General features: G+C 33.8%; 1 protein-coding gene across 11 annotated transcripts in view; it reads right to left on the bottom strand.

Annotated features, from left to right (window-relative positions):
• Positions 1-17,483, bottom strand: part of LOC142345918 (muscarinic acetylcholine receptor M2-like) — a 170,088-nt gene that overhangs the window by 21,199 nt on the left and 131,406 nt on the right. Inside the window, exon 1 of one of the 11 annotated variants that reach the window (XM_075398374.1) lies at positions 16,389-16,589. The exons of the other annotated variants lie outside the window; for them this stretch is intronic. The gene's annotated coding sequence lies outside the window, so the exon portion shown is untranslated. Of the gene's footprint in view, positions 1-16,388; positions 16,590-17,483 lie in introns of those variants that run through there. 11 annotated transcript variants of the gene reach the window in all.

Raw genomic sequence — 17,483 nt, 5'->3', positions numbered from 1 at the left:
TAGCGTTGACAAGTTGGAAAATTCACCGTCAATTCTTACATAATTTTGCGTTGAATGCATTGAATTTAAATACAAAAATTCAACGCAATCAACGCAAAATTATGTAAGAAAATTGCGGTGAATTTTCCGACTTGTCAACGCTAGTTGCCGCTGATCTTACATAATTTTGGCCAAATTCCTCGGCCCGGGACGTTGTGGGTCACATCAGTATGTTGTGAAATTGCAACCTATTATTATTATGAAGACTATAAAAAAGGTAGTCTTAGAATTTTCAAGGTACAGATATATATATATATATATATATATATATATATATATATATACTCATTCACAAATAAAGTGACAGAGACTTACAGTGCAATTAAAAGACGTAAGTATAGTTAGTATGTATAGTTCTAAGACTATTTTATGAATCATCATCATTAGCCTAATTGTTGTGATAAACTTATTAAATAGTTTCAGACATGGTGATTGAAAGTCTAAAGGATCTGGTTCAAGTGCAAGAGGGCGACGATGCACAAATCAAAAACCTTAAAGCAGCTATTCGGATGTTGACGGAGAAGGTCGAACAACAAGACGGAGTCATTGCTGAGCTGAAGAATAATCACCACTTGATGAATGAAAGTATCAAAGACCACACAAACGAAATTTATTCCTTGTCTGGACGAGTGATAGAGTTGGATAGATATTCTAGAAAGTTGTGGCTCATATTCTCAAATTTGGAACTTGAAAACCCTGTAGCCACGGTACTATCAATTATAAAGAATTGTATGCAGATAAACATCAGTGAAGCAGATCTTGCCGCATGCCACCCACTATAGAACGGAAAACAACTTGGGCCCATTTTTGATAAATTCATGTATCAAAATCATCGGGATCTAGCATGGAATCTAGCAAAAAGGAAAGTTTATATTGAAGAGTGCTTAGCTCCCAGTGATCGACAACTTTGTGTTGCTACAAAGGAACAAGGCATCAAGACTATTACCAGGAAGCAGCAAATCTTTGCAATCAAGGAAAATATTCCCAATGCTAACCCTGTGAAAGTGCAATCTGTTGACGAATAGGAAGTTTTCAGAAAAAAGGAGAGCTCAGCACAAACGTTATCAAATATTGCCCGACAAAAGGTTTACAAAATCCCACAAACTCCCATGTTCTCATCGCTGCCGACTCTAAACCGAAAAGCCAAAACTCCTATGTTGGCCTCTGACCAAAGCAGGAAGAAACGTAGTCTGGGCGCAATTGGTTCTCCAGTGGATGAGTCAATCGAAACGCAAGAGCTTGCTGGAAGTGTTGCCAAACTTCTTGTTTCAGCCTTAACAAAAGCACTCAACCCCAGTAAAGTCCGACGAAGAACTGAGGACAGTGTCCAAGAAACAGAAGATGAGGAAATGGATGGTCTATCTGCCAATGAAATTGCGGAACAGCAACTGTCAACTGTTTTTCAGGACTACTAATATAATCCCATCTACTAAAAAACGGTCTAATACTTGTTTAAGTGTTCTCCATCTAAATGTGAGGTCTATTCGAAAACACATATATGATTTGGAAGCACTAGTGTACAGCCTTGAGTCCCAACCTGATATACTATGCTTAACTGAAACATGGCTTGGCGCCGGCGATGAGGAAAACTGTTTTCGCGTTCCTTGCTACAAGCAAAGCCTTATAAAAAACCGAAGTGGTAAAGGAGGAGGTGTCATGCTTCAAGTGAAAAAGTAACTGTTCTATCCTGAATGATATTCCTGTTACTTTTGATGAAGCAATTTCTGAGATATTGAAAAATCCGGCTATAAGTTAGGAATCCTAGTTTTTTCTAACAAGCCAAGGACCGACAAAATGGAATTCATTGACCTACTTGATCATAACTTGGAACAATTGTCACAGCCTTCCCTTCCTTTTGTGGTTTGCGTTGAAGTAAATCCACCTCCTCCTGTATTGATCACATGAAGTATCAAAACATAGTGAACCCAAATTTAGAATTGCATTCTTTTCAGTCTTTTTTGGATCACTTTCCGGTTGTTATAACGTGGTCTTTCAAAACTGAATCATCACATAATCCAACTGTTTTTTGCAATTTTTCGTTTCTTATGTGCTCGGAATCGTTCGTTTGTTATGTAGAGGCTTTGAACTGTGAACTCTCAAAAGACATGAAAGATATAAGTCTCGAAAGTTGTGCCAATGATGCTTTCAATACTTTTAACTCTTGCTTCACCCGTGTTTTGAATCAATTTGCTCCTCTTATAAGTGCTTCAAATGCTGCAAAGTCTAACTCTCCTGTCTGGCTATATAATCGGCTTAAGAATCTCCGCTTTAAAAAAAAATCAAGTGCACAGTCAGTGGAAGAAAACAAGGGATCAAACATCGTTTAATAAATTCCAAAAATTCCGCTCGACGTTCGAAGCGGAATTGAAAAAATCGAAAAAGCATTTTCATACTGAAAAGTTTCAATATTTTATTGGGGACTCAAGGCAAGTTTATAAGTTACTGAGCGATATTAAAGGCTCCAACAACAATACAAAAATCGCTGCTCTCAACAACTGTACAGACTCTAGTGAAATTGCCCATAGGATTAATGAGTACTTCACTTGCATTGCCAACGAGCTTTGGAAGTCACTTCCCAACGCTCCATGTAGTACAGAACTGGAAATTGTACAGCATTCAATGTTCCTACGAAAGGTTTCTATGGTAGAAGTACTGGAGATTTTGATATTGTTTGAGAATAAATCTTCGTCTGGCGACGATAATGTTAACATGAGCATCGTAAAAAATTCCGCTACCGTTAATGCTCCTTATTTAGAACTAGATATCAACTGTTCATTTGCACAAGACGGGTTCCCATCTGATTTAAAGCAAGCTAAGGTTATTCCTCTGCATAAAGGTGGATCTTGTTTAGATGAAAATAATTACAGACCAATTTCTCTTTTAAAAGTTTGGAGTAAAATCTTTGAGAGGGCAATGTTTGTGCGATTATGTCAGTATTTTGAGAATTTGAATTTGCTTTATGAAAAGCAATATGGTTTCCGCAAAAAGCATAGTACAATTGATGCGCTGGTTAAAATTTCCGAAAAATTAAGGCTCGATGAATTTAGTGGCCGTGTTACAAGTTTCTTTCTTGTTTTAAAGAAAGCCTTTGACACTATTGACCATGGGATCCTTCTTAATTAGTTAAGAGATTATGGCATTCGAGGCCATGTTCATGCTTGGTTTGAGTCTTATCTGAGCAACCGTTTTCAAAAAGTAATTGTAAACGATAAATCGTACGAATGGCTACCAATAAAGTTTGGAGTACCGCAAGGATCAATTCTTGTGCCTCTTCTGTTTATAATATATGTGAGCAACCTATCCAAGGTGTGCAGCAATGTTGATATCCTTCTTTTTGCTGATGACACAGACATCACTGCCATCGGTTGCTCAGACGCAAAAATTAGCACGGACCAAATTAAAATTGAAAAGTGGCTAATATCCAATAAACTTGTGTTAAACTCTTCAAAACTTATCAACTAGACTTTAGAAGTGCTTCCAACCAGTCATTTATGTTGAACAAAACTGCTCTCAGTGTTGTTCCTATGTGTAAGTTATTAGGTGTATGTCTGGATTCAAAGTTTTCTTTTCAGTCTCATATTGATTCAGTAAGGCAAAGACCCGGAAAGCAATGTGACATTATATATAAAATGCGTCATTAGGTTCCTGGTAAACAACTTTTGCGGTACTACGATATTAACGTAAAGTATATTTGGGTATACGGATACTGTACTTTAGTAGTCTTTCTGCAGTTTTGGCTCTGCAGAAAAAGATTTTGAAGTTTATCTTTTTTAGAAAACGGTGCGACTCTTCTACGGACCTGTTTGTTAATAATAGAATCTTGACCGTGTATGAACTCCATTTGTATGAGCTACTAAAGTTTGTGCTGCGATCCCTCTGGGGATTACATTCGGAGTCGTATTTAAATGAAATGTTTGTTTTTTGAAAAACCTAATATTACCAGGCGTTCTAATACGGGATTTTTGAAAGTGCCATCATTCAGAAAATAAATTGAAAGGAATTCTGTTAAGTGCCGTGCAATGAAGATATATAACTTTCTAGTAGATTCAGGCGTATTTTCTAGGTATATTCGATCGTACAAGGCTTCAAATATTATTAATTTTTATCACAAATAGGAAAACAATGTTTTGGTCGATAACCCTGCTTTAGTTCAACTTATATTCGCAACCTAAATTCCCATGGGAAAGTTACCCCCTTTTCCTGCATGCTACACGAGTATACAAATGAGGCTGGCTTTCTGGTGAAAAAAATGACCCTCTGGAACCTTCTACTTTTCGAGATATCGACGTTTGTGTGATTTTATTTTCCGTTTTCATTCAAAATGCGCCTCTACGACACTTTGCATATTTTTTTAAAAAAATTTTTTTGTCATCCCTTTTCTTCTTGCCTTCACCTGCGCCAGAGTCTCGTGTGCTGTTCAATGTAGCGCTACTTGCTGCAATTTTTTTCATTGTTCTGATTTTTACCAAAAATTTTGGTTTACAGTTATACATGAATTTTTTTTGATTTAACACTATTTGGTTTAGTACCCCGTAGGATAGGCTGTAAAGAGGATCTGTTGATCCCCGTTGCCTATCCTTTCCGAGTCTTATGCTTTAGCTTGTTATTCGTTTCTGTATTGTCTTAAAAATATTTTGCTAAATTTTCATTATATGTATTTGTTTTGTACTCGGAAAAATAAATTCTTCTTCTTTTTCTTCTTCTATCAATGCAATATTGAAATTATTTAAAAAAAATTGGTCAACAAAAACATGGAAGGTCCACCCATTGAGTGGATAGTTATTCACGGAAGAATTTTTGGTGATACTCAAATCAAGAAAATGCCAAATTGTGAAAAAAAAACTGAAAGCTCAAATTGAACTATTACTTTGAAGTCTTGTATCTCGTAATGAAATAAGAAAAAGATTTTGAAATTTATCTTTTTTAGAAAACAGTGCGACTCTTCGACGGACCTGTTTGTTAATAATAGAATCTTGGCCGTGAACGAACTCCATTTGTATGAGCTACTAAAGTTCGTGCTGCGATCCCTCTGGGTATTACATTCGGAGTCGTATTTAAATGAAATGTTTGTTTTTGAAGAACCTATTATTACCAGGCGTTCTAATACGGGATTTTTGAAAGTGCCATCAATCAGAAAATAAATTGAAAGGAATTCTGTTAAGTGCCGTGCAATCAAGTTATATAACTTTCTAGTAGATTCAGGCGTCTTTTCTAGGTATATTCGATCGTACAAAGCTTCTTCGATCGTACAAAACTGAAAAATCAAATTGAACTATTACTTTGAAGTCTTGTATCTCGTAATGAAATAAGAAAGAGATTTTGAAGTTTATCTTTTTTAGAAAACGGTGCGACTCTTCTACGGACCTGTTTGTTAATAATAGAATCTTGACCGTGTATGAACTCCATTTGTATGAGCTACTAAAGTTTGTGCTGCGATCCCTCTGGGGATTACATTCGGAGTCGTATTTAAATGAAATGTTTGTTTTTGAAAAACCTAATATTACCAGGCGTTCTAATACGGGATTTTTGAAAGTGCCATCATTCAGAAAATAAATTGAGAGGAATTCTGTTAAGTGCTGTGCAATCAAGTTATATAACTTTCTAGTAGATTCAGGCGTCTTTTCTAGGTATATTTGATCGTACAAAGCTTCTTCGATCGTACAAAACTGAAAAATCAAATTGAACTATTACTTTGAAGTCTTGTATCTCGTAATGAAATAAGAAAGAGATTTTGAAGTTTATCTTTTTAGAAAACAGTGCGACTCTTCTACGGACCTGTTTGTTAATAATAGAATCTTGGCCGTGTACGAACTCCATTTGTATGAGCTACTAAAGTTTGTGCTGCGATCCCTCTGTGTATTACATTCGGAGTCGTATTTAAATGAAATGTTTGTTTTTGAAAAACCTAATATTACCAGGCGTTCTAATACGGGATTTTTGAAAGTGCCATCATTCAGAAAATAAATTGAAAGGAATTCTGTTAAGTGCCGTGCAATGAAGATATATAACTTTCTAGTAGATTCAGGCGTATTTTCTAGGTATATTCGATCGTACAAGGCTTCAAATATTATTAATTTTTTAACACAAATAGGAAAACAATTTTTTGGTCGATAACCCTGCTTTAGTTCAACTTATATTCGCAACCTAAATTCCCATGGGAAAGTTACCCCCTTTTCCTGCATGCTACACGAGTACACAAATGAGGTTGGCTTTCTGGTGAAAAAAATGACCCTCTGGAACCTTCTACTTTTCGAGATATCGACGTCTGTGTGAATTTATTTTCCGTTTTCATTCAAAATGCGCCTTTACGACACTTTGCATATTTTTTTAAAAAAATTTTTTTGTCATCCCTTTTCTTTTTGCCTTCACCTGCGCCAGAGTCTCGTGTGCTGTTCAATGTAGCGCTACTTGCTGCAATTTTTTTCATTGTTCTGATTTTTACCAAAAATTTTGGTTTACAGTTATACATGAACTTTTTTTGATTTAACACTATTTGGTTTAGTACCCCGTAGGATAGGCTGTAAAGAGGATCTGTTGATCCCCGTTGCCTATCCTTTCCGAGTCTTATGCTTTAGCTTGTTATTCGTTTCTGTATTGTCTTAAAAATATTTTGCTAAATTTTCATTATATGTATTTGTTTTGTACTCGGAAAAATAAATTCTTCTTCTTTTTCTTCTTCTATCAATGCAATATTGAAATTATTTAAAAAAAATTGGTCAACAAAAACATGGAAGGTCCACCCATTGAGTGGATAGTTATTCACGGAAGAATTTTTGGTGATACTCAAATCAAGAAAATGCCAAATTGTGAAAAAAAAACTGAAAGCTCAAATTGAACTATTACTTTGAAGTCTTGTATCTCGTAATGAAATAAGAAAGAGATTTTGAAGTTTATCTTTTTAGAAAACAGTGCGACTCTTCTACGGACCTGTTTGTTAATAATAGAATCTTGGCCGTGTACGAACTCCATTTGTATGAGCTACTAAAGTTTGTGCTGCGATCCCTCTGTGTATTACATTCGGAGTCGTATTTAAATGAAATGTTTGTCTTTTGAAAAACCTCTTATTACCAGGCGTTCTAATACGGGATTTTTGAAAGTGCCATCATTCAGAAAATAAATTGAGAGGAATTCTGTTAAGTGCTGTGCAATCAAGTTATAAAACTTTCTAGTAGATTCAGGCGTCTTTTCTAGGTATATTCGATCGTACAATGCTTCAAATATTATTAATTTTTATCACAAATAGGAAAACAGTTTTTTGGTCGATAACCCTGCTTTAGGTCAACTTATATTCGCAACCTAAATTCCCATGGGAAAGTTACCCCCTTTGCCTGCATGCTACACGAGTACACAAATGAGGTTGGCTTTCTGGTGAAAAAAATGACCCTCTGGAACCTTCTAGTTTTCGAGATATCGACATTTGTGTGATTTTATTTCCGTTTTCAGTCAAAATGCGCCTTCACGACACTTAGCATATTTTTTTTAAAAAAAAATATTTTTCTCACCCCTTTTCTTCTGGCCTTCGCCTGCGCCAGAGTCTCTTGTGGTGTTCAATGTAGCGCTACTTGCTGCAATTTTTTTCATTGTTTTGACTTTTACCAAAAAACTTGGTGTACAGTTATACATGATTTTTTTTTCGATTTAACACTATTTGGTTTAGTAAACCGTAGGGTAGGCTGTAAAGAGGATCTGTTGATCCCCGTTGCCTATCCTTTCCGAGTCTTATGCTTTAGCTTGTTATTCGTTTCGGTAGTGTCTTAAAAACATTTTGCTAAATTTTCATTATATGTATTTGTTTTGTACTCGGAAAAATAAATTCTTCTTCTTTTTCTTCTTCTATCAATGCAATATTGAAATTATTTAAAAAAAATTTGTCTACAAAGACATGGAAGGTCCACCCATTGAGTGGATAGTTATTCAAGGAAGAATTTTTCGTGATACTCGAATCAAGAAAATGCCAAATTGTGAAATAAGAACTGAAAGCTCAAATTGAACTATTACTTTGAAGTCTTGTATCTCGTAATGAAATAATGTTTGAGTTGGTCGCATTGAAACGTCTAACAAATGTACGAAAAATTTTAAAAAAATTGTCTGAAGTCACGATTTGACTCTGCATACTTATTAAGGTCAAGGAACAATCAAATCTTCATGCAATACAAAACAGTTTAGAGACTCATTTCATCAATAATTTTAAAGAGTTTGTGAGTTTGAATGGTTTTTTCCAGCTGCATAGGGTTTTTTAGAGCGCGAAAGTTTTGCAAAAGTTTGAATCGCTTCTAGTAACAATTTCATCTAAAAACATGGAAACAAATATTTTTGGTCGACTTTATACCGCGTAATCTGAACTTGTCTCAGCTCTCATTGGCGTTAATATATATTAATAAATTCTAAATCTCTAAATCATGACAAAAGAAGTGAGCTCTTTGTTGATTTATTGTAAAATCTTTAATTATTGACGTTAACTGTACGAACTGGTGCGGAGATAAAATCCTCAAACCAATTTCCATGCAACGTTTTAAGTGTAGAAAAAAAATTTATTAATTGCAATTCGTATTTTGATCAACCATATTTAGATTGATTTGTTCGAGCAAGGCTATTAATACAGATAATTTATCATACAATATTTAGGAACCCCTAAAGCATTGAGGCAACCCTAAAGTATTGTTTTAAGCTGTCCCCAGGTTCGGTTAGATGCCACTGGCGAGTTTAAAAGGAAAAATGCCTCACAAAAAGGCGCTAAAACAAGCAAAACACGCCGTGAAAATTTTTTATGCGGTATTTGTAGAAACAATTGTACTACATTTAGCATACAATGCTTCAAGTGTCTCAAATGGTTTCATGTTAACAGCACAAACTTAATAGAGAAAAATTTTAAACCCTGGGGATCATTACTGGACGTTTTTAGGCGTGTCTCTACCTTGTTGAACTCCAGTCTTGATTCTCCAAGATCACTCAAACATTAAAGATGACTTACCTAAAAATAAGAAAATTAAGTGCAACTAAAATCTGAAAGAGATTCATTCAAGACTAAAATTCGCGATTACATAAGAAATGTTCACACACATATGATATATTACTAAAGGAACACAATATTGAAATCCGTTGATTAACGGAAAGCTGGCTTAAAGACGACGTTTGAAACTCAGAAATCTTCTTAACTCGACAATTCTTTGTGCAATCAAGAAAAGATAGAAAAGTTGGAACTCACGGCGGTAATCCTATTGCTCACAAAACAAACCTTCGTTTCAGTCAAGCAACAGAAATTGAAACAAACTTTGATTTTTATCAAGTTTGTTTTTTTTTCCTGTACAACCTCATTTCAATTTATTGAAATTGGAGTCGCTCTTCGACTCCAGTACACAGAAAAAATTGATTATTATTAATGCTGATGTTAATTTTTCAAATACTAACTTGAATACACTTTCTAGTAGGAAAGACTGAGAAAAAGTTTCTCAGGGGAAGTAGAAGTAATGCACCTTTAATCAATCCTCAACTCAAGCTGCTTTCCCAACCTCTTTCTATCGATTAATCTGGAGCAATTTAATCTAGCAGTTGAGACAAATTCTTTCTTTGATCACAAATTGTTCATAGCAGAATTTTTTGTCAGACTCACAAGAAAAGAACAGAAACCTCTCTTCCAAAAACTCAACAATAAAAAGCCAGATTGGCAATTATTTAAATCTCATTTTGAAATCCCCATTATGTAGAACAGAAGTTACAAGGACCTGCTAAATTGTTTTTAAGAGATTTTTCGTAATGCCTTTGGAAAATCAATGTCTCATATAACACAACGCCGGCTTGATGTCCCATCTTACAAATGTGTTTCCCATAGTGTACACATAGAAAAGAAGTTAAAGACTCTTAGGAAAACAAACAAATGATCAGAGGAAACTAGAAACTTGTCGATGGAATTACGTTTAATTTTGCTTAAGGACAAACAAAATTTTATCAGGGCGTTGCCGCATTTGCAGAAACACCGACGCATACAAGTTTTTGCTCAAAACTAAACAAAAACAAACTTTTCCGAGAAAACGAAATATGGAGGTCAAGATGTAAAGGGTTCTCAACAAACTGCGGTATGTTTCAAGGAGCATTTCTCTTACTTTTATCGAAGATAATTCTGTATTGTTGTGCCTGATATAGCCGAACCAGAGATTTTTCTAGACGATATCACTTTCAACGCAAAAAATTATCTAAAAAAATATCGCCGATTAAATCTCGCGCCAATTCTTATGATGGGATAAAACCATCACTTCTTAAAGCCTCAGCCTTGTACGTCATAAACAGTATCTTTTACATTTTTAGCTGCATTATTGACACTTGCCAATTTCCCGATTTCTGCAAAAACGTACAAGAGCATCTTCATAACAAAAAATGTAGCAAAATGGAAATAAAAACTACAGACCGTTTGCAATGCTCTGTGCACTTTCTATAGTTTTTTAAAAACCAGTTTACAATCAAATTATAAAGGCAGTCGAAAATAAACTTTGCACTGCGAAACATTGTTTTCGGCAAAAGCTTTCAACGGTAACCCTAGTGTCACTATACCGTGATAACTTATATCAACCGTTAGACGAGAATTCAAACCCGATAACGGTTCACTTGGATATTGCTAAATCATTTGATACGGTTAATTTTTTATATTGTTCTTCAAAAGCTCGCTTGGTTTTGGTTTCATTTGTGCGCTTCATATCTGGTTAATAGACGGCAGAGAGTAAAAATTGCGGACAATTTTTCGATTTTCTCACAAATCTAAAGCGGCTTCCTCGGGGATCAAAGTTTGCTGTGGTTTTGTTATCTGTGTACATAAATGACCTACCTGATCAACTTATTATGAAAATTTTCTTTTATGCCGGCGATTCAAAAACACAGGAGAGTTTTCAGAACTTGAGGAGCTTCAGTTTGATATAAATAGAGCTATCGAATGGTATGGCTCAAACAAAGTACATTTCATCCTTGGCAAACTCATCTTTTTCGATTTCTCATATAAAAATACACATGATTCGTCCACGTAGTTATTTGCAACTGGCACTGCGTTAAAAAAACAAATAAAAACTTCGAACTAAACTTTACGTCCAGCATGACTTGGAATAGTCACCTCAATATGGCCATAGAAAAGAATTTTAGAAAATGAATAATCTAAGAAGAGTAAAACCCCGCACTACAAAAGAAACTATCAAATGCACATTGTTGCAAACACATATATTCTCTGCGGTCTTTTATGCGTCAAGTGTCTGCATCCCAGGATCTCAGCATCTTCAACGCATGGAAAGACTGCAAAAATCATGTTGAAAATGGATTACTTGTCGATCAATTTTGGATGACAAGGAATACCTTGAAGCCTCATCCGAAATCGCCTATTGCCAATAAGTTATTTTCTAGTTCTCAACGACCTCATACTGCTTAACAAGATTTTACTGGGCTTAACTTCTATGAATTCTTTTGACCACTGGTAAATAACTTTAGGTTGTGCAAAGACAAGATCAAGTAAAAAGTTTTGTATTGAATCCAGTATAAACTTTCAGAAACGTTCTGAAAATAACTACTTTAACAGAGGAGCCAGATTAAATAATTCTTTGTCTCAACTAAACAGTTTTGCTAACTATTAACGAAAAAAAAATCCATGCCAGTTTCGAAGAGAAGTGAAACATTTTTTGGAAGGGGAAGCAGTGAAAAGATTCAAATATAAAAGTTACCCTTCAGGATGGAAAGTCTTCGAGATATTTAAATATTGAAACTTGATTTTCCCCTAATCTGGGGACTACCAAGCTGGTTGTAACCATGTTTGGTTGAATTCATTTTTATTATTATTGTTATTGTTATTATTATTATTATTATTATTATTATTATTATTATTATTATTATTATTATTATCATTATTATTATTATTAATATTATTATTATTATTATTACTATTATTATTATTATTAATATTATTATTAACATGAATATTATTATAGATAGAAAAAATGTTAAAATCGCGGAAAATAAACGGATTCCCAAATCTCTAAATTTTAACAGTTTTTTCAGGACCATGTACAAATTCCGACTGCCGACAAACTGAATTTTTAACAATTTTGGTAACATCTTGTAAAGGTGACGTTTTTTTTTTCTTATTCACACTCAAAAAATATTAACACACAAAAAAACACACCAGCTACCCAAAAGCAAAAGAGATTATGAGAGGACACGCACACCAATTATATGAGAGGACACGCACAATTGCTGAGGAGACAGGAACAAGGAAAATTACTTTGATATATCGGCATGACTAGCTGAAAATATTTAATATTCTCTAAGTTATGTTGTCAAGACAAACATTGAAAATTAACGTTTTTGCTCTTCAATTTTCCGCATTTCAGGTATTTAAAGTTACTCAGAGTTTTTCGTTTTTAGGCAAAAGTTTTGATGAAAAATAAAAATTCATTGGCAATAATTTATAATGAAAAATAAATTGTTTTTTAAATTATTTTTTGTTTTTTTTAGGCAAAAGTAAACATAAAAAATTACGATGTTGAGCACCCTAAAGGTTGATTAAAATTTTTTATCATCTAGGGTGCTCATTATTCAATAAATAACACCTTAATTGATAGAAAAAATGATATGATTGAGCTTTCCATTTTAAATTTTTCTATTTGAATCTGCCTGGTATTAAATTAATTTCCTTTTAGCAATTTTTATAGACGCTTTTCTCAATGTTTGAGAAAAAATTAACAGCGCTCGCCTCTATTTTTTTTCTATAATATAATTTTAAAACTCTTTCAAAAGATCGATTCAGTTTTTCATTAGCTGCGCAATGGTTACACAGTTGTATGTCTCCGCAGACAATTCCCTCAGTCAAAACTGGTTTAACAATAAAACTGAATTAACATAAGATTATTCCTTACCCACAATTGGTTTCGGAGGAATGGATAAAAAAATTCGAAAAATCTTTTTTTTGTATCGGAGAAAAACGACATGTATTTCGTGGTCAGTTACACACTTCAATTAGTTGTTACTTGTGCAACTGTTTCGAGACCAAAATTAATGAGGGATAAATCGAGTTTAATATATTAATATTTTATTTTCAATAACATCTCTTGCAACATTTCTGGTAAAGAGATTATATTATCATTTGGACTAAACAAGAGAAGTATTGATTCAAAACTTCTGTCTCATTCTGCTCAGAACTGTTGTGTAGCATTCCTTTTTGGAGCAGATAAACGCAATTGATTGGCTTGTAAGTTTTTGTAAAAAGAACTGAACATTAAAAAAATTTGGGTTAGACCTTTAGAAAACCATGCTCTCAGAGCGTTTTCAAATTCAAAGAACGTCAATGGTCAACTTAAATTTCAAGGCTCATATTATATCCTTCGAAATTAGATAGAATTTGACAGAAAACAGAAAAATGGAGAATAGTCATTTTTTTCTAAATAGTTCAGATTAAAATGGCCGAAAACTTCATATAATGTGTTTCAAATAATATTGTGAGACAAAATGTAATTTGGAAGCCAAAAATTTTAAAGGTATATAGTTTTCGGGGCAAGGTGTTACCACTAACAACAGTTAAAAGATAAAAGAATTGCGGCGAGCCTGATAAAAAAAAGTAAGATTTGTATTTGATGAAAAATGCCCTGTTCCTCTAAACATTTCATACCGAAACCATATTTGTATCATTTCATATTCGAGCTAAATTTTAATCTTCTAGTTATGGTGTTTAAACTCAATGCAATTTTTCATTATTGAATTTTTTGATCTTTTTCATGAACATCTCTGAGCATAGGCCGATTTTTTGCGAAGAGATACAAAAATGATACCACTGAAAACTCGTTTAAGCAATGAATCCATTGTGAAAGAGACATTTTGAATATTTTAACTTGTTGAGAAAAAATTGACGTTTAGGATTTTTAAAACTTTTTCATCACTTTTTCACGTAATTGAGTTTTGAAAGAGGCAATATAAAGCTCTGAAAAAATTAAATTTAGGAAAAAGATATCTAGATCAATCACATTTGCAGAACTTAGTTTTTCAATGGTCCAAGAAACGGAAAAGAAAATCATTAAGTACAACATATATCTCTAAAAATTTTGAAAAACAAATGAAATTAAAGGCTCTATCTGTTTATTCATCCTAAGTCAATTTGTTTTTAGTATGTCTCCGCTCAAGAAAAAAAAACGTGTGCTTTTCACTGTTTTGTTTTTCGAGGAGCAAGTGAGGCTTAAATATTTAATTTTTTGTCGCATATCATATCCTTTCGCACGCTTCTTTTAGGCCTACGTACTGAAGGATACTTGAAAAAAAAAATAGAAAATTAAACTCTTTAATTTGCTATTTTGACGTCACTTCAACATTAAGCTGATTGGAATAAAAAAACTTAGAATGGCAAGCTATAATTAACAATTTTGGATCAATAAACGGCGAGACAACATAGAAATCTTTCCTTTCTCAGATGAGAAACATTCTTTCAACCAATTCTTCTGAATGTGACATTGAGCAATGAGTGATATTCAAGTTCAATATATCAAACAGCTTTGTCGCAATTTTTTCAATTTTCTCAACCGCGAGAAAACAAAAGTTCAGTATGAAATTTGCATCAAAGGGGAGGGGATATTTTGGACTGATACTGTTTTGTCAAAGTTTTTTTTTTCGCAAAATTTGGCGTCAACTCTTTAACGATCAAAAAGTTCTGGCCATCTACCGATCACTATAAACTTGTCTATTTTTTTCAATAGCAGGAATGAAGCAGCTGTATGAAGCCTTTTTTCAACCCAAAAAACCTAACGGAAACTTCTTTATTTTTGATGGCTATTTAGGGTTCAAAAATTGTGGTCCACAGAAAACTTGAAGCTACGTATTTTATTTCAAGCTCGCATTCTTCATCAGTTAGGAGTCTGTTTTGTGCCTTAATAGGGCTTAGATTATTCAAAATTTACTCTATTTGTAGTTACCGTGCAGTTATTTAGAGAGTGCTGTAAATCATCGATTTTGATCATAACTCAATCTCGCAATGTGGATAAAAGTTTTTTCTTTTGAGTTACAGTTGACTTCAAGCAAAAAAACAGCTAATGAGCAGCATTTGCATGCACTCGAAACATTGTTTTGAAGAATGCCGATTGAAAAGCTTTCGCATCGAAGTAGCATCAGGGAACGAAACAGAAATAAAAAACCGGGAGTACCTAGGTGTAGCTACACTGAGCTTATAGTTTTGCTGCTAAAAAACAGTAGTTTAAAAAGTTATCTCCTAAACTATTGATATTATTTGCGTTTCTCTAATTCCAAAATTACGCTCCACAAAAAGGTTTTGAAAAGACTAGGATTTTTTAAATTTTGCCTTTCGATTCTTTGACGCTTACAATTCAAATTTACTAATTCATGCTTTTTGGTAACGTTTTCATTCAAAAGAGCGGAGAGGAAACCATTTTTCAATTTTATTGGTAGGTATGAATTGGGAGGTTATAAACTTTTTCTGCGCCGCACTTAGACTTCAAATTATTACACTTTGTCAATGTATCACCTTCCCTTGGAACCCCCCATACCCTTTTGAAAAAAAAAGACTTGAAGTTTTTGTTTTTATAATAAAAACAATTTACGTCAACTCATCCATAAAATTCCTTCTGAATTTAGTGCAATTCTTGCAGAAAAATGAACGCAGTGAAATTAATCTAGTAGTATTTTGTAGACGCTTATTAGCGCTGTCAATAGTTTCAATCTTATTCAAATACAAAACAAATTTTTAAGTAATGATGCAATATTAAAAGAATCGCCTATCATAGGTGTTCTACAAAAAATTAATAGAAGACAAATGAAAAATGCATTTGAAGCTGGCTAATGGAGTATTTTACGAAAAAATGTGGGTAATGCGGTGAAAAAAATGTTTTAATCCCGCACTCAATTTTTTCGAAATATTGATCTATTTGAGAGTGTAATTACTGAGTTTATCGCAAATCTTGTTTATCTTCGACGCTTACGGAGGTGAAAAAGAATTTTTTGTCAGAAATTTGTGTCAATTCAAATAAAAACTTTCTCCGAGTCATTGAGGCTGATTTAATTTTTCTTGATTTAACATCCAACTCGGCTGAAAAATGAGCAGATATATCGTTTTGAAAAAAATGACGCAATTATCTGACCTCACATTCTCTTATCTGAATATAACAGAGCTTGATAGTATCAGCAAATGTATATTTAAAATAATTCCATATTAGGTTTTAAAATGGCCTCTTTACTTTCTGAACCCCCTCCCCCCCCCCCCCCCCCCATTGACCGCCAATTACTTTTAATTGAGATCAACGTCATAGATCCTACCTACATCACAAACTGCATCCACAAATCAAACAACTTGATCGAATTTGGAAAGCTAAATAAAAATTACTTACACTTTTTGAGTTGTAAAGAAATGGTTAGAAATTTGTTCTCAAATGCTTTCAGACATAATTTATCAGTCGGGTAACTTTAGCACAAATTGGACTGTGTTTATTTCTCTCGCTAAATTACCCCAGTAGCTCTAATTCGCTAATGGGTAATGGTGTTTGCAGTGCTTTTATGAAAACCCAAGGGAGTCAACAGCACATCAAATAACCCGATCGATTGACAGAGGAACTGGGACTTGGAGGGGGCCAGTGAGCAGTTTGAGAATTGAAACGGCGTCTCATAGCCCCACAAGAGTAGCGGCGTTTAGTTTCAACTCTAATGGAGGGGGGGGGGGGCTCTGATGCACAATATGCAATATGTATACAGCTACTAGAGGTCATATTACACAGTCCAGTCAGACTGACAGCCGGGGTCCACTAATAGGCAGAAAAAAACTATATCATGCTTTAAACTTTCGGGGCTATATATTTCGTTTTAATAAATTTTATAAGTTTTATAATTTTATATTGAAAATAAATTTTTTTAATAAATGCCTTCACTTACCTTTTGGTTGTTCTGAAAAACCAGCAACAAGATAGGCAAACCTTTCTAAAAGCACTGGTAGACCGATAATTGACATAAGGGCGCCAAACTGGCTCGAAAAATGCATATTAGTATAATATTACATTACTGCTTACTAATGGTAAATTCACTCTGTAATTAGGAAAGGAAGCAACATTTTGCTCTTTTATACGGCACATGAAACCATCTGTTTTTCAAAATTAAGCTTATGACAAACATTAATTCTCCCAAAAAAATATTTGTAATCGAAAAGGCTCTATATTCAAAAAATATATATAGCTATAGAGATAGAACAACCGGAAATTAGTCTTAAATGTTAATTACTCACATTTAAATCGCGGCTAGACAGTTGACGGATTTGTCGAAAAAATCAAGAAAACAAATATGCGTCTTTTTTTTCAAATTCGGGTCAGAGTTTGATTAAAATATAAGCAGGTATAGCTATCAACTACCACAGTATGATTTAAAACTGACCATCGTGATTGTAAAAAATGAGTGTAAATTCATTACAGCATTTCATGAAAAGCGTCTTGAAAATT

This window comes from Convolutriloba macropyga, chromosome 9 (genome assembly GCF_964194025.1).
Source record: "Convolutriloba macropyga chromosome 9, txConMacr16.3, whole genome shotgun sequence".
NCBI classification, from domain to species: domain Eukaryota; kingdom Metazoa; phylum Xenacoelomorpha; order Acoela; family Convolutidae; genus Convolutriloba; species Convolutriloba macropyga.
This window is presented reverse-complemented; position numbering and strand designations above follow the sequence as displayed.